Genomic DNA, 16,116 nt, shown 5'->3' with positions numbered 1-16,116 from the left:
ATCAAAGTATGTTTGCACTTATATAGGACACTGTTCTTGTTCATTCAGTCATGTCTGACTCTTCTTGACCCCATGGACCATTGCTCTACAGGCTCTTCATATCATTTGTCCAGGTTCATATTCATTGTTTCCATGATGCTATCTATCCATCTCATCCTCTGCCATCCCTTTCTCCTTTTGCCTTCAATCTTTCCCCATATTGTGTGCTTTTCCGATAAGTCCTATCGTCTATCGTCTCATTATGTAGCCAAAGTATTTAAACTTCAGCTTCAGTATTTGACTTTCCAGTGAATAGACCTGAATTAATTTCTTTTATTATAGCTTTTATTATATGGACATTTGTCAGCAAGGTGATGTCTCTGCTTTTTAGAATGCTGTCCATATTTTCCATAGCTTTCCTTCAAAGGAGCAAACATCTTTTAATTTTGTGGCTGTAGTCACTGTTTGCAGTGATCTTTGAGAACAAGAATATAAAATCTGACACTCCTTCCATTTCTTCTCTCTCTGTTTACCAAGAAGGGATGGGACTAGTTGTAAAGTCTTAGCTTTTTAGATATCAAGCTTCAAGCCACTTTTTATACTTTCCTCTTTCACTCTCATGAAGAGGCTTCTTAATTCTTCTTTACTTTCTGCCATCAGAGTGGTAGCAGCTGCATATCTAAGATTTTTAGTATTTCTTCCAGCAACCTGGATTCCAACTTTTGATTCATTTATCCTGGCATTTTGCATAATGTACTTTGCATTAAGTTGAATAAGGTGATAATATACAGCCTTGTTATATTCCTTTTCCAATCTTGAACCAACCAGTTGTTCCATGTTAAGTTCTAAGTATTCCTCTTGGTCTGCTTAGAGGTTCCTCAGGAGACAAGTAAGATAATCTGGTACTCTTTGAGGACTTGCCACATATTATTGTGACCCACACAGTCAAAGGCTTTAGTACAGTCAATGAAGACAAAATAGATGTTCTCCTGGAAATCCCTTGCTTTCTCCATAATCCAGAGAATGTTAGAATTTGGTCTCTAGTTCCTCTGCTTCTTCAAAAACCAGTTCTCTCAGTTCATATATTGCTGAAGTCTAACTTGCAGAATTTTAAGCATAATCTTGTTGGCATGTGAAATGAGCACAATTATTTGGTAATTTGAACATTTCATGGCATTGCCCTTCTTTAGGATTGGGGCATAAATTGATCTTTTCAAATCCAGTGGCCTCTGTTGAGTTTTCCAAATTTTCTAGCATGTTGAGTGCAGCACTTTACCAGCATCATCTTTTAGGCGTTTAAATAGTTCAGCTAGAATTCCATCACCACGATTAGCCTCATTGTTAGCAATACTTTTTTAAGGCCCACTTGACTTCATTCTCCAGGATATCTGGCTCTAGATTAGTAACCACATCATCAAGTAAGATCTTTCTTGTTTAGTTCTTTTATATGTTCTTGCTGCCTCTTAAATTCTTCTGTGTCTGTTAAATCCCTATTTTTTTTTTATCATGCCTATTTTTGGATGACACTTTCCCTTGATAGCTCTAATTTTCTTGAAGAGATCTTTTGTCTTTCCTATTTTCTTACTTTCTTCTATTTCTTTGCATTGCTCATTTAAGCAACCTTTATCTCTCCTTGCTGTTCTCTGGAATTATGCCCCTTCCCAGGTATAACTTTCCCTTTCTCTTTTACCTTTGACTTTCCTTCTTTCCTCAACTATTTGTAAAGCCTAATCAGACAGCTATTTTGCTTTCTTGCTCTTATTTGGAAGACTCTGAGTCCTGTCTATAAAAGCAGTGCCCAGTTTGAATCTCAGATAAGCCTAGCTGCTGGCCCACCAAGACTTCTCTGCCATAATGTTGATACATTCCCTTTTAAATTATACTTCCTGAGTTTTGCCTCTTTAATCAGGGTGAAGGTCTAAACATAAAATTTTCCATTTCCCATGAGTTCAAATCTTAGGTGGCACAGTAGAGAGAAAGCTGGGCCTGGAGTCAGGAAGGCTCATCTTCCTGAATTCAAATCTGGCCTCAGATACTTACTAGCTGTGTGACCCTAGGCAAGTCACTTAACCCTGTTTGCCTCTGTTCCTCATCTGTAAAATGATCTGGAGAAGGAAATGGCAAACAACTCCAGTGTCTTTGCCAAGAAAATTCCAAATGGGGTAATAAAGAGTCAGACCTGACTGAACAAGATAACAATAAATGTTATCTCTTAAATACACTAGCTGTGAGATAAATGAAAAGTCCAAGAGATAGAGTTTCTGGGTAATTAATAATCATTTTTTAAATTAGGCTAGCAAATAATCAATAAATTGAAGGTCAGTGGTCTATCTTGGGGTAACCAAAGAAGAACCTTGGAGATTATCCAATGTTTAAATACCTTTGGAAAAGTGGGGTTCCCCTGACAGGTGGCAATCAACCCAGATTGGTAAACAATGAGGGAGTGGACAAGGAGATTGGCTGAGGATGTGACTTGATGAGGCTCAGCTGCCTCCAGCAATCTGGACAAAGGCATCCATCTCCACTTAGACTGCTTAAGAATAATGACCAGAATTGAATAATGGACCAGAATTCACCTATATTAGATTATCTTTACCTCTTAATCAGAAATAAACTCTCTCAATTGGGTAGGGTCCCACCCAAGATGGAGGAGAATGTTAACTCAGTCTCATTGTCAGTCTCTGGTCCTTCAGAGCCTTCCTTGACCTAGAAGGGACTAGTCTTTAAATGTGGAAGTAAAAAGAGAAAAAAACCAAACTGAACCTTGATATTAATAATTGATTTGTAATAGAAAAATAATAATTTTACCTGGGAGAACATGGTCAAGTCCTTAACCTTTCTGTGCCCAAGCAACTCTTAAAAAAATTAGACTAATTGCTTATCTGTGTAGGTAGAACTCTAGGATGTTTTCCCATATTAGTGAAATCATAGTTCTGAACAAAGAAATAAAAGGAGAACACCAACTGCTTAACTTGACCTCAGTAGTCAGGTTAAAGCAAAGAACCTGTCTTGGAAATCTACAAGAAATTGGTACTCAGGAAACTAATAAAAGAAGAGTTTTATTATTATGCAATTGAGCAAGCAGGCAGGGGAAAAAAAAGAGTATATACTCACTTTTATGTCATTATAGACAGATAGATATTCTTTCCAGCAGATACAAGAAAGGGGGACGGAAAGGGAAATGTGTTGGGGGAGGAAACATGCTCAAAGTTGGGTTTCAGGTAAGGAAGTTTTATACCCTAAAAATGGGCTTGGTAGAGAATAGGTAATCTTTGCCAGATATGAGATAGAAGTTCTTGGGGTCACTTATCAATATGAGGCTTCAATAAGGCTCAGGTATGGGGAATTTCTTTATCATGACCAGATTTTGGGAAAGGGTTTGCATTGGCTACCAAGGTAGCAGAAGAGGAGTAAATCACAGACTGCAGCAATCCCCTGAGAGTTTTATCCAATCAGAAGCAAAATGCATTAACTGCTGAACTCAGAAAATTTCAAACCTATCTATCCTTGTCTATATACTTAAGGGCATTAAGACTCCTAATTTAATCTCTGTATAGGAGTCTTATTATTATCACTATAATATCAACCCATAAAAATTACAATTACCACACCAACCCAAAGTACTATAGTAGTCTTTGGCTCAATGTCTTTGACTGTGTTTTTGTCTCTTAAACTGAAAGAAAAAAAAATTGCTGATGTCTTGTGTCACCAATAGTTTTTATTTTTATTTTATTAATTTAATTTATTATTTTATGATAATGTTGTAGTTTGGGGTGCTAGGAACACTGAAACATGAAAGTACAGGAGGTCTGCCTTGAAAGAATTCAACCACTCAAGCCTTCTTTCAGTCAAAGCCAGAAAGTTTATTTGTGATACCAATAGAAGCAGGCTAGATTCTAAATGAATCTGCACAATTTAATGGGGGTAAAATTGGTATTTATATACAAGAAAAGAAAGTGAGAAGATCTGGATGGGATTAAGGAAAGTTAAATAGCCTGGGCTGGCCCAGGGGCAACAGAGAAAGGGTCTAGATGGCATTAAAGAGTGGTTAGTAGCCTAGGGTGAGTCAGGTACAGACAATGAAAGGAGTTAAGTGGTTGGGGAGCCCAGTGAAAGCACAATTAAAAGGATTATTGAGTATCTAGGTTGGTTGGGATGGGCCAGATGCCTCAGGTGAAATGCCAAGTGTGGGAAACTTCAGGGACTGGGTTGCTTTCAGAGACATGGTCTTTTCCTCTTAAGGGTCCAGGTCCCATCATCCCATCAATAACTCTCTCATCCATCTCTTCAGACAAATTGTTAATTGGCTACATGGTTTACCAGTTTGGTCCATGTTTTCATTTGGATAATGAGGAATTAAGTGAAAAAGAAACTGCAGTCAAACTGTTTTTCACAAATAAACCTCATGAGTTATATACACATAAAGGCAGCCTTTTAGAAGAATGTTATAATGGGGAGATAATATAGGATCATGAAAAGAAAACTGAACTGTGAGCCAAGAAGCCTTAGTTCCAGTTTGAGTTCTGCCTCTAACAAACTGGTGACCTTGGAGAAATAGTTTCTTTGGCCTCATCTTCCTCATGATCAAAATGAAGTATTTGCATCAAGTGATGCAATTCTAAATATCTATGATTCTGCTTCAAAAGGACATTATACTCTTGACCATGCTACATGCATAGTGTCTGGAAGGTTATCAAATAAAAGGACCTGTTTCTGGCATCCTCTAATACCATATGCTATTAAAAGATTGTAAAGGACTGGGAGCACCTTGTCAGGCTACACATGGCCTAACCTGCCAAAGGCCTCTTCTTTTCTACGAGGAATTAGTCAAAAAACCATGGTCAAGATTCCATACATAGCTACAGTGCCATTTCAAGGAGAAAGCTACCAGAATGTAATAAACACCAGCTCAAAACCACTAAGTTTCATCACAGATCTCTCCTGGAACAATCACAGCTCTATCTTAAAATTTTTCAATATTTGTTTCCTGAAGAGCATTATACACAGTTACATCAATATTATAATGATGGATAATGAATTGTCAAAAATTTAACTACTCTGATCAGTACAATGATTTAAGACAATTCCAAAGTACCCATGATGAAAAATGCTTTCCACCTCCAGAAAGAGAACTGATGAACTGTGAGTGCAGATTGAAGTTTACTTTCTCTATTTTCTTTATGTTTCTTGCTTTTTAATTTATTTATTTTGTAATATGGCTAATATGGATATATATTTTGCATGACTTCACATTTATTATTGAGATCATATTGCTTGTGTTCTAAATGGTTGGGGGAGGGGCAGGAAAGAAGAAGAGAATTTGGAACTCCAAATTTAAAAAAGAATCCTAAAAATAAACAACTAAATAAAGCATTAATTCCCCCCGCCCCCATCAGTATTTCATTTCTAACCCGCTGCTCAAGCAGGAAAACTCTTCAACTACTCTCCCTCAACTTCTTCAGAATCCTTCCAGGCCTTTTTGTTTTTTTACACTCAATTCAGGCTCCGCCTCCTCCAGGAAATGTTTTCTAATTCCCCTTTCATTTATTACCTTCTACTATTTTTCTGTTTGCATATTATTTTCCTCCAATAGAAAGTAATGTTCCTAAGGGCAGGGCAGGAAATGTTTTGTTTTTGCCTTTGCATCCCCAGTGGTAATACATTCTTCTGCATTTGGTAGATGCTTAATGACTTATTTCTGTGGGGTTTTTTGTTTGTGCGTTTGTGGTTTTTGTTTGTTTTGTTTTGAGAAGCTTACAATAGCTTCGGAGTAGCAAGAATGGAGAAGCAAGATAGAATGGGTAACCCAAGGTGAAGGATTGGGGGGAGAGGGACAAGAACAATGAAAGGTCAAGTAGTCAAGGGTATTAATGGTAGGAAACAAAACATAATTGAAATGATTATAGAGTTTTAAATTAGGTATTTAACTTGTGAAGTATTTTTAAAATATTCATATGGATATAGTAATTAGAAACAAAATTAAGTTTTTTTTTCACCCAGTACATTCTATTGTGCTAAGAAAAATAGTTGTGATCATTGCTGCAGTTTTTAATTTTGTTTCTAAAAAAGAAATTGTATACTCTTTATAAAATTAAAACTTTTTTTCCTAACCTCCAAGTGCACTGTAGCATTAAAATAGAATTGATTTTATTCCTCATTGAGCTTTTTATGTAGCCAACACATAAAATGAATTTAAAATGCTTGTGTTTCTCATAAGAAAAATAATGAGACTCTTCAGTGTGTTGGTTCTATATTTCAGTCAGATGGAATTGCTTTGGGTTGTGGGGGTTGTATTTTTTTTAAACCAATGAAAGATATTATTAAAATATTCAATGATATGACTTATTTAATTTTTTCTAGGTGTGAACTGAATTGTTAGAATCAGTATCACCTTAGTTTTAATTTGCACTGAAAATCTAAACAGAGAGAACTCTTTCTTCAATTAATCTACTGATCAACATATATTTATTATTTGCTTGTGTGCCAGGCACTGTGCAAAGAAATGAAGATCCGACAACAATAAATGAAGTTATCGCTTCTCAAAAGAAGTTTATATTCTAATTAAGGAGAGACATGATTTCATAAAGATGGACGCAAGTATATACAGAATAAATATAAAGAAAAAATATAGAAAAGTTAAATACAAGATAGTAAACTGGAAGACTATTAGCAGTTGGCAGTGAGAAGGCTCAGGAAAAACTTTGTTATACCTCTATCTTGTATAGTAGGGAATCACTTAAACATTAAGTCTAAAATATCTAATAGATACTTTTGTTGATCATTTTAAAAATGCATTACTGCCCCACCCCCAACAAGGAAATGAAAATTAAATACAGTTTTTGGAACAATCACTTTGGTGATCTTTTCTTCATAGGATTATCTTTCAGAAACAATTTAGCTTGAAGGAAAAATAAATTCAATGGTTGTAAGAAATACAGCTGATGCAGGTCAGTACTGACAATAAGACACCACATATGAAATGTCTGCCAAAGGCTGCCTCCCAGATCTCTTTGTTGTTTGGTTGAGGGATTATAAATAAGCAGAAGCAATCCTTTGGGTGTTTTGAAAAAAATATTTCTTTTTAAAACTTAAAAGATAGGCTTTTTACCCCAATGATTTTTAAAGAAAGATATTTTACTGAAAGTTTATATTTTCACTTGAAAACTTGACATTTCATTTTAATTAACTGAACTTGATTGGAAGAGTCTGAATTACCTCATATGGGAGGTTTTTCTTTCTACTTCATCCCTATGGGAGTTATTTTTATATAGGATCAAAGTACCTTGGACTTGGAGCTGGATTGAACCTTAGAGACAATTTAGTCAAACTTTCTCATTTTACAGATGAGTGATTTAAGGTCTGGAAAGGTAAAGGGATTGGACAGGGTCATACAGGGAAGAAATGACGAAACTCAGATTTGAACCTAGCTCATTCCATTACAAATGCAGTTTGCTTTCTACCATAGCACACTGAGCTCTAGCCAGTTCTCAATAGCAGTCCCTCAATTATCCTTCTCCACATTTCAACTGACCTCATCCATATTGGAAGTCAGAACTCATGAACACTTCTACAATGAGGATCATCATAGTTATAATATAAAATATTATGCCATGATATTAAGTCATAAATAATTATAATACTCCATCTGCTAATTCATTTACATATAGCATAAGAGTCAAAACCTATTCTTGTCAGTTTTTGAGAGACAACATAGTACAGCAGAGGAGAGTACTGGGCATGGAGTCAGAAAAACCTGGATTCAAATCCTACCTCAGACACATTCCAGGTTTCTAATATTGGACAAAGCACTCATCCTCTCTGTTCTTTAGTTTCTATGTTTTCAAAAGGAGGCTAATAAAACACTTAATTTACAGTGTCACTACAAGGATCAAATGAGACAAATCTATATGTAAAAGACTTAACAATGCTTAAAGTTTTATATAAAATTCAGCTGTCATCATAAGTATTTCTTTCCCTGAGATTATCTGATATGAAACTATATCTGAATCAAAGTATGTAAAAACCCACTGCACAATGCAAAACACTCAATAAATGCTTGTTGGAGTACATAAGCACCCTTTAAAATAGAAACAGGATTAATTTCCATCTTCTAGAAATATTCAATGCACATTTACAATTCACATAAATATATACATATATAAATATATACATCACATATAAATGTCACATAAACAAAGACTTTGTGATGGTGGTGGTGTTGAGGCTATGGTGATAAAGGGCTGATTTAATTTCTTTTTTTTCTCATTGAAAGAATTAAATATAGACAGTATATGGAAGAATAATGTTTTAACCAAGACTTTTCATGTAGGCAAGTTATTTGGCCTATAGTACTTCTAAGGAGGTCTCCTGCTGAGAATTCACTTTGAGAAAATGTTTATATTGACAGCAGAAAGTTGGCTTAATTCATAAAAGACACTGTTGATATCAATCAAATGATCATTCTGTAAACATGTATTAGATGTCTGTATGCTGGGGTACAAAGAAAATATAAACATATTTCCTTGTTGCAAGGAGCCTACATTCCAAATTAGGAGACAAGTTGGGAGAAAACATTAACAGATAAAGAATATAGAGTTGAGACTTTGTCAATCACTTTTAAAATTCATTAACTTCCTTCTACCGGGAACCAAAAATTAAATATAATTTTTTTAAGGTAATCACGTTGGTGAGCTTTGCTTCATGTGATTATCTTTCAGGATCAATGTGTCATGAACAAACAAATAATTACTCAACATGTATAAGAAAAAATAAATATGGAGTAAAGCAAAAGTAGCTTGAGAGCCTAATGTAGAAAGATAGGGTCTGGAACTATGGGGCAGTGAGGTGGTATAGTGGATAAAGTGCTGGGCCTGGAGTCAGAAAGAATCATCTTCCTGACTTCAAATGTGACCTCATACACATATTAATTGTGTGACCCTGGGCAAATCACTTAACCCTATTTGCCTCAGTATCCTTATCTATTAAATGAACTGGAAAAGGAAATGGCAGATTACTGCAGTTTCTTTGCCAAGAAAAATTCAAATGGGTTCACAAAGAGTCAGAAATGACTGAACAACAATGGAAACTTCATTGGCATAAGGAACACCCAGGTAAGAGCACTGTTTCTACAGTGGATCAGCACCTTCTCTGCAATTTATCATTTCAGAGTTCTGAGAAGTTGAGTGATTTGCCCTAGGATTCACCAGGAGTATGAGTCAGAAGAAGACCTTGAACCCAGGGCCTGCTGGCTTCAAGGCTGGTTCCCTATTCGCTGTGCCACATTGCATCTATTCTACACAGTTTTAAACTGATTCCTTGAAGAATGAAAAACCAATATTCTGACTCCTCTGAGACCTAATTATTTCTAGATGACCTGGCATGTTTTATCTTAATGATGCTCAAGTAAAAGCAGACTGAAGAACACACAATAGTTCTATGGAACTATAAATTTGAAGTAAAAGTTCTTTATGAAGTTCAAGGGCTCTGTTGGCTTAATGCTGCTAGCAGGCTAGATCAATGTTGGTTGTATAGTTTTATATGATTTTTTTTTCCTTATTCATGTATAATATATAATTTGACCAGCCTAGGGTATGGGTATACATTATTTTTTGTTTTGTTTTGTTTAGGTGGAGGGGTGAATCTGTGGGGAAGTTTGGAGGCTATTAGTAAATGCTTTCTCTCTCTCTCTCTCTCTCTCTCTCTCTCTCTCTCTCTGTATATATATATATATATATATATATATATATATATATATACATATATATATATATACATATATATATATATATATATATATATATACACACACACACACATATATGTCCCACTAACAGACAGATATTATTTCAAAAGAATAGGGTGCCCTAGAATCTAAGAGGTAAAAGAGGCCTCAGATATCATCAGATTTATTTTAGTACATGGGAAATTTAAAATGTCCATGACAACTGGTTATAAAAGTTATTCATGAGCACTTTTGGCAATGGGTAGCTCACTACCTGACAGAAAAGCCAATTTCAGGTTTTGGACAACTTTAATTGCTCAGAAAAAACTTTCTTTTATTGAGAAGTAGTAGAAGGTACATTAGTTTGCTTATGACTTTTAAAATTTTGTATATTCACTTACATATATGGTATTAGATTTTCAATTCCCAGAATCCACTCATGATGTTCATTTCTGTTTTGTTTGATCAATAGTCACCAGTCCATCCTTAGAGGTTTTTTCCTAATGTGAATATTAAGTACTCTCTCTCTCTCTCTCTCTCTCTCTCTCTCTCTCTCTCTCTCTCTCTCTCTCTCTCTCTCTCTCTCTCCCTCTCCCTGTGTGTGTCTCTCTGTCTATCTGTCTGTCTGTCTGTCTCTCTCTTTCTACCACCCCCATCAGTTAAATAGCAGTTAAATAGATAACTTTTTGTAGTATGTGTGGTGGGAGATGTTTTATTTGTTCTCTGAATAGTTCAAATGAAAATGGCTTCTTTCTTTGACTGGAACATTTGCTGTAAATAAAGGAATAAGCACTGTAATTTAAGTGCCTAAATAACATATCAAATTATTTTCTGATATCCCTAATTATTTCAAGAAGAAAACAGAATTACAGAATTTCAAAGCTAGAAGGGAGCTCAGTGGACATCCAGATTAATCAATCCATAACAAAAGAAAATATCCTGTACAGCATATGGAACATAACTGACTTTGAAAAGAAGTAACACTACTCCCAAGAAAGTCTATTCTACTTTGGGATTGTTCCAATGGATAGAGGTTTTTCCTTGCACACATGTAGGAAAATCTACTCTAATACTCTCAGGTACTGAAACAGAGCATCATCGTGACATCTAAGGGGAATTCCAGGGCTGTAAAACCCACTTTAGGGTTACAGGAGAGAATATACACCTGACAAGAATTTACTATTCTGCAGCATTCTCATTATTCATATGCATGTATGAATGACATAGCTAGGTATATTTGTCTTTCTTTAAAATTTACAGCATTCTAATACAAAATTAATAACCATTCTCTTGTTTTACCTCATGTGAACCAGAATAGAAGAATGCTTCTTACAATGGCAAGATATCATTTCACAAAACAAAAGCATCTTGAAGGAACTTTGTTTTAATTTGTGTTTATTTATTTTTAACATATTTTTTTAAATTTTGAGTCCTAAATTCTGTCTTTCCTCAATCCCTCTCTCCCCCATCCATTGAGAATGCAAGCAATTTATACATGTGAAATCATGCAAAACATAGGTCCAAATTAGTCATGTTGCAAAAAAAGAAAAGCAATTAGACAGTAAATAAAGTGACAAAAATATGCTTCAATCTGCACTCAGAGTTCATCAGTTCTCTCTTCAGAGGTGGAGAGCATTTTTCATCATGAATCCTTGGAATCATCGTAGATCACTGTATTGATCAGAGTAGCTAAGTCTTTCATAGTTTACCGTTATTACAACATTGTTTTTATTTTGTTCAGTATTCTCCTGTTTCTCCTCACTTCCCGTTGTATCAGTTCATATATGTCTTCCCAGGTTTTTCTGAAACTATTATCTTTCATTTCTTATAGACCAGTAGTATCCATCACAATTATAGATCATAACTTGTTTAACCATACCCAAATTGGTGGAAATTCCCTTAATTTACAATTTTTTGTCACCACAAAAAGAGCTGATATAAATATTTTTGTACACCTAGGTCTTTTTTCTTTTTCTTTAAGCCATTTGAGATACAGACATAATAGTGGTACTGATGGGTTTATGCACAATTGTTTAACCCTTTGGGTATAGTTCCAAATTGTTCTCCAGAACGGTTGGACCAGTTCACAATTCCACCAATATTAGCTTTTATAGATTAAAAAATGTGCCTCCTAAGAAAAAGGAGGGGGGGAAATTGACTTTAATCAGGAAATAGTGATGTTATGATGGTATGTCAGGTTCCTTAGATTCTTTATAGGAATGATTTAGTATAAATCAAACTGTAAACAATTTCTATGATGCCAGCATCAGAGAATTACTAAATATGAGAAATGGAGGAGTCCTCAACAACCATCTGGTGCAATTTCTCACTAAGCATACCTGACATGTGGTCATACTTCTTAACTGCTCACCAGTACGGCTTCTTTATACAGTTATCCTTTCCACATAGCTGGAGTTAGGGGCACAGTGGCCCCATAATCTGGAAAATCCACATAAAATTTTTTGCTTCCTCCCTTCATACCAGAGAAAAAGTCTGAATTATTATGGTATTAAGAGATAAAATATGTTGACATTACACAATAGTATACATATATTTTATGCATTTGTGAGTTTCTAAACTTTTTCTGTGTTATCTGTTGGCCTTTGTGTGTTGTCTGCAGCTTCTACAAAACTCTCCAAAATTCCCATTTAAATTTTTATGTTGACCAGAGACATATTGAAAGCATGATGGGGAAAGTCACAATATGGAAGAGATAACTGTGCAAAGAAAGGGGGATTGTCAGATGGCTTATCTTTCCCCTCAAAACCACTCTTCTTCCCTATTCCTGTAAAAGGCATCAGTATCCTTCTAGTTACTCAGTTTCACAATCAGAGTCATTCTCTCCTCCTTACTCTCCCTCAACTTATATATCCAATCAATTGTTTGATTTTGTTATTTCTATCTCTACTGCATCTTTTGCAATGACCCCCTTCTAAATACTTCCATAGTCACTGCCTTTTTTCAAGCCCCTGTAATCTTTTCAAGGGGCTGTTGCAATAGCCTTCTAATTGGTGTCTCTCCCTCAAGTGTCTCCTTTTTCTTATCTGTCCTCTGCTTATACTTACTTAACAAAGTGCTTTTCATAAAGCACAAGTGTAAGCATACCTCTCCCCTATGCAATAAAGTGCACTGGCTCCATATTGATTCTAAAATCAAGTATAATGTGTCAAAGGATGAATCTGAATTCAAGTTGATCTGACTCTGAGTTCAGGACTTTGTCTATCAAGGAGCAATTAATCAACTAACAATTATGTACTTAATACCAATAATAAGCTAGTCACTCTATTAAGTTTACTTTCTCATGTGAGGCTGCCTCCTCCTACATTTTTATAGCAAATAACTAGGTAGAGTAGTGTATAGAGTCAGGAAGAGCTGAGTTAAAATCTGGCTTTAGACATTTCCTAGCTGTGTGAGCCTGGGCAAATCACCTGTTTACCTCAGTTTTCTCATCTGTAAAATGAGCTGGAGAAGGAAATGGCTAACCACCCCATTATTTTTGCCAAGAGAACCCCAAATGGGTTCATGAAGAGTTAGACATGGTTGAAACAACTGAACAAGTTAGTAAAAGTAAGTTAGTGAATCTTTTTATTATTTTTTTAAAGATCTTGTGGCCATTAACAGCTGATAAACATTCTCTGAAATGTCATGGAAGTTTATTCTTCTTGCCATTGAGTATGGGAGGAAAGAGAAGGAGAAAAAAAAAAGTTTTTTAATACTTTCCTTAGAGCTCCAGGTTGGTCAACCATCAAATTATTGCTTTGTTCACCTTCAGAAAACACGGTTGGTAGCAATTCATACTTTACCTAAGACTAGCTACATTTTTCATAACTATTAACTGAGTACTTAATGGACCATATGTTATATAATGTGCCTTTGAGAGTCAGGCCAAGCAGCATGCCCTCATTCAAAGATTGAAAGCATCCAGGTAGAGTATTAAACAGTACCAATAAGGACAAATTATTATGGTTCAGACACAATATATTTTCTTTCTTTCTTTTTTTTAATGATACATTGCTGCCCCCTCATATTGAATTTGGGAGATTTTCTTGTTTTCTCTGCATATGAAGTAGTTTTTCATTGCTGTTGTTGTTCCCTCTTCCTGTCTCCCCTCACTCCATAATGTAACCAAGTATGAAAAATGCCTCCTGATTTCTTTTTCAGACTGGGGGGGGAGGGGAAAGCATGTCTTGGAGTGAATTGGCTCTGCAGTTAGCTTTCAAAGTAATTTTTGTACCTTGTGATTACAGAATGTAATTGAAAGTTGTTAGAGCCTTTGAGAAATCGGTTGAATTTAAAGTCCTAAGGAATCTCAGGAGGCATAATGCTTTTGATATTTTGTTGAGTATTTTTAAATTACTCAAATGGAATTATGATCTCAAAAATGTAGATACTCTCTCAAAAATGCTGATTACAAGCCATCCTGTGTAAATTTTGTCTATGCCACTCTAAGGTATAGGTTCAGAGATATAGAGCTGAAAGGGGTCTTAAAGGTCATCAAGTTCAACTCTCCACTCCCCTCTCACCCATTTATGTTACAGATGGGGAAGTTAAAGCCAAATGAGGTTGTGTGACTTACTCAGTTCATACAGCTAGTTGGGGATCGGAAGAGAATTTGAACCCATGTTTTCCTGACTTCAAACCTAGCATTCTATCCACTGTAGAATACTATCTCTCCACCTAATGAGCTGAGTAAAAGGGAAAGGCTTAATATATTTTAGCCATAACAATAACAAAAATAATAACAGCTAGCAGTTATATAGTGCTGTAAGGTTTATAAATAGTTTTACAAATATTATCTCATTTTCCCTCATCAAAACATTGGAAGGCAGTTGCTATTATGATACCCATGTTACAGATTAGAAAACTGAGACAGACTTGCCATGAGTCACACAGCTAGTAAGTATCTGAAGCTAGATTTAAGTCTTCCTGACTCCAAGTCCAGCACTCTATACACTGTGCAACCTAGCTACCTCTGATAACTGGAAGGATACCAAAGGAGTCATCCCTTATTCTCAACATGTTACCAGCTGGGAAGCCTATCTTTTTGTTCATGTACCCTTTTAGATGCTTAAACAGCTCAAAAAGTCCATCCATCAGTGTGTGTATATGTGTATCTTGGACAAATATTGCAAATGCATGATAAATTGGAATTAGAACAGATCAAGAGGTATGAAACAGATTGTTTACCTTTGAGAACTTCGATGTCCTTCTTAACATCCCTAAACCTCTCCTTGAAATGAATTGCTTTTTTTTAATACTAGTATTGTACAAAGGTTGTTGAATAATTGTGAGACACAGAATACTTCTAGTCTCAAAGAAAATGAGGAACCCCCAGGAGGTATATAAACTGTGTGTATGATGGGCTGCAACACATAAAACAAAGATATTGTGGAGAAATTAGTAAAATATGTCATAGAAGAGAATGTATTAAATTAAAGTGCTTTTAATTATTTTTAAGAATATAATTTTCTAGCATAAATCACATCTTAAAACAAATTGCTATGAAGTGAAATTTCTATCTGAATGAGGGTTACATCTGGCATACACCTGATATACTTTCTTTGGACATTGTGGGGAGAACTCAAGGAGTTAGTAAAGAAAAGTGACAGAAAATGAAATAAAAATATTTATTAACTTATGCTCCATTCAAAGCTGGACCTGTGTAGAAGCCATACCTGATCAGGATCCGTAGTGTTGTTTGCATATTTTGCCCTCATGTTTTCATATCTAACTAAGTTCAGCCAGCCCTATTCTCCAATGTAAGGTGAAGTAGCTACAACTGAGGCATCTGGAACCACCCTTCTTATTCTCCACATCAGTGGCTAGTCCAGAGTCAGAGAGAATGAATGAGGAGTAACATACCAAGTGGTGCCCCTATCGGTACATTTGTGTTTTTCCTTGTACACTTATGTTTCATCCCTTGTTTCCAACATGTCATCAATACTGATACTGTGGGTATGTTGTTTCTGTTATTTGAACTCTTCAATCTGGGGGCATTCTGAAGCACTGACTATTATAGCCAACCTCTCTGAATAAGGAGGATTCAATGACTAGTAGACTGAACAGATAACATTATTCTTCAGTGGGTTATTTTCCCTGATTAGTCACTTAAACTTTCTTCGTTTTGGCTTTGTCATTCCAAAAATTAACAACTTATCTTCCAACAACTTTAGCCCAGTCATATAGCACCTGACACTTCACAGACCAATTGTAGCTAGGGACGTCACTTTTAAGAAATTGATATGATGATAGGGAAATGTCGGCAACAATATTCCTTGGATTCCTACTACACAAGAATGCTGTGCCTTTTTTTTTCTATGTAATCTTATGTTTTATTCGCTAGAAAACATCTCTATCACTTCCTGAGAAAGCCCTAAATTATAATTTTGAGCTTCGTCAGGAAGCTATAGCATTAT

The 16,116-nt window shown here is 35.4% G+C and overlaps 1 protein-coding gene across 1 annotated transcript in view; it reads left to right on the top strand.

The window, feature by feature from the left end:
- The window catches only part of SNTG1 (syntrophin gamma 1), a 489,887-nt gene that overhangs the window by 437,547 nt on the left and 36,224 nt on the right, over window positions 1-16,116 (top strand).

This window comes from Phascolarctos cinereus, unplaced genomic scaffold (assembly GCF_003287225.1).
Source record: "Phascolarctos cinereus isolate Bilbo 61053 unplaced genomic scaffold, phaCin_HiC Scaffold_4;HRSCAF=312, whole genome shotgun sequence".
NCBI lineage: Eukaryota > Metazoa > Chordata > Mammalia > Diprotodontia > Phascolarctidae > Phascolarctos > Phascolarctos cinereus.
Note: the sequence above shows the minus strand (reverse complement) of the source record. Positions and strands in the feature narration are given on the sequence as shown.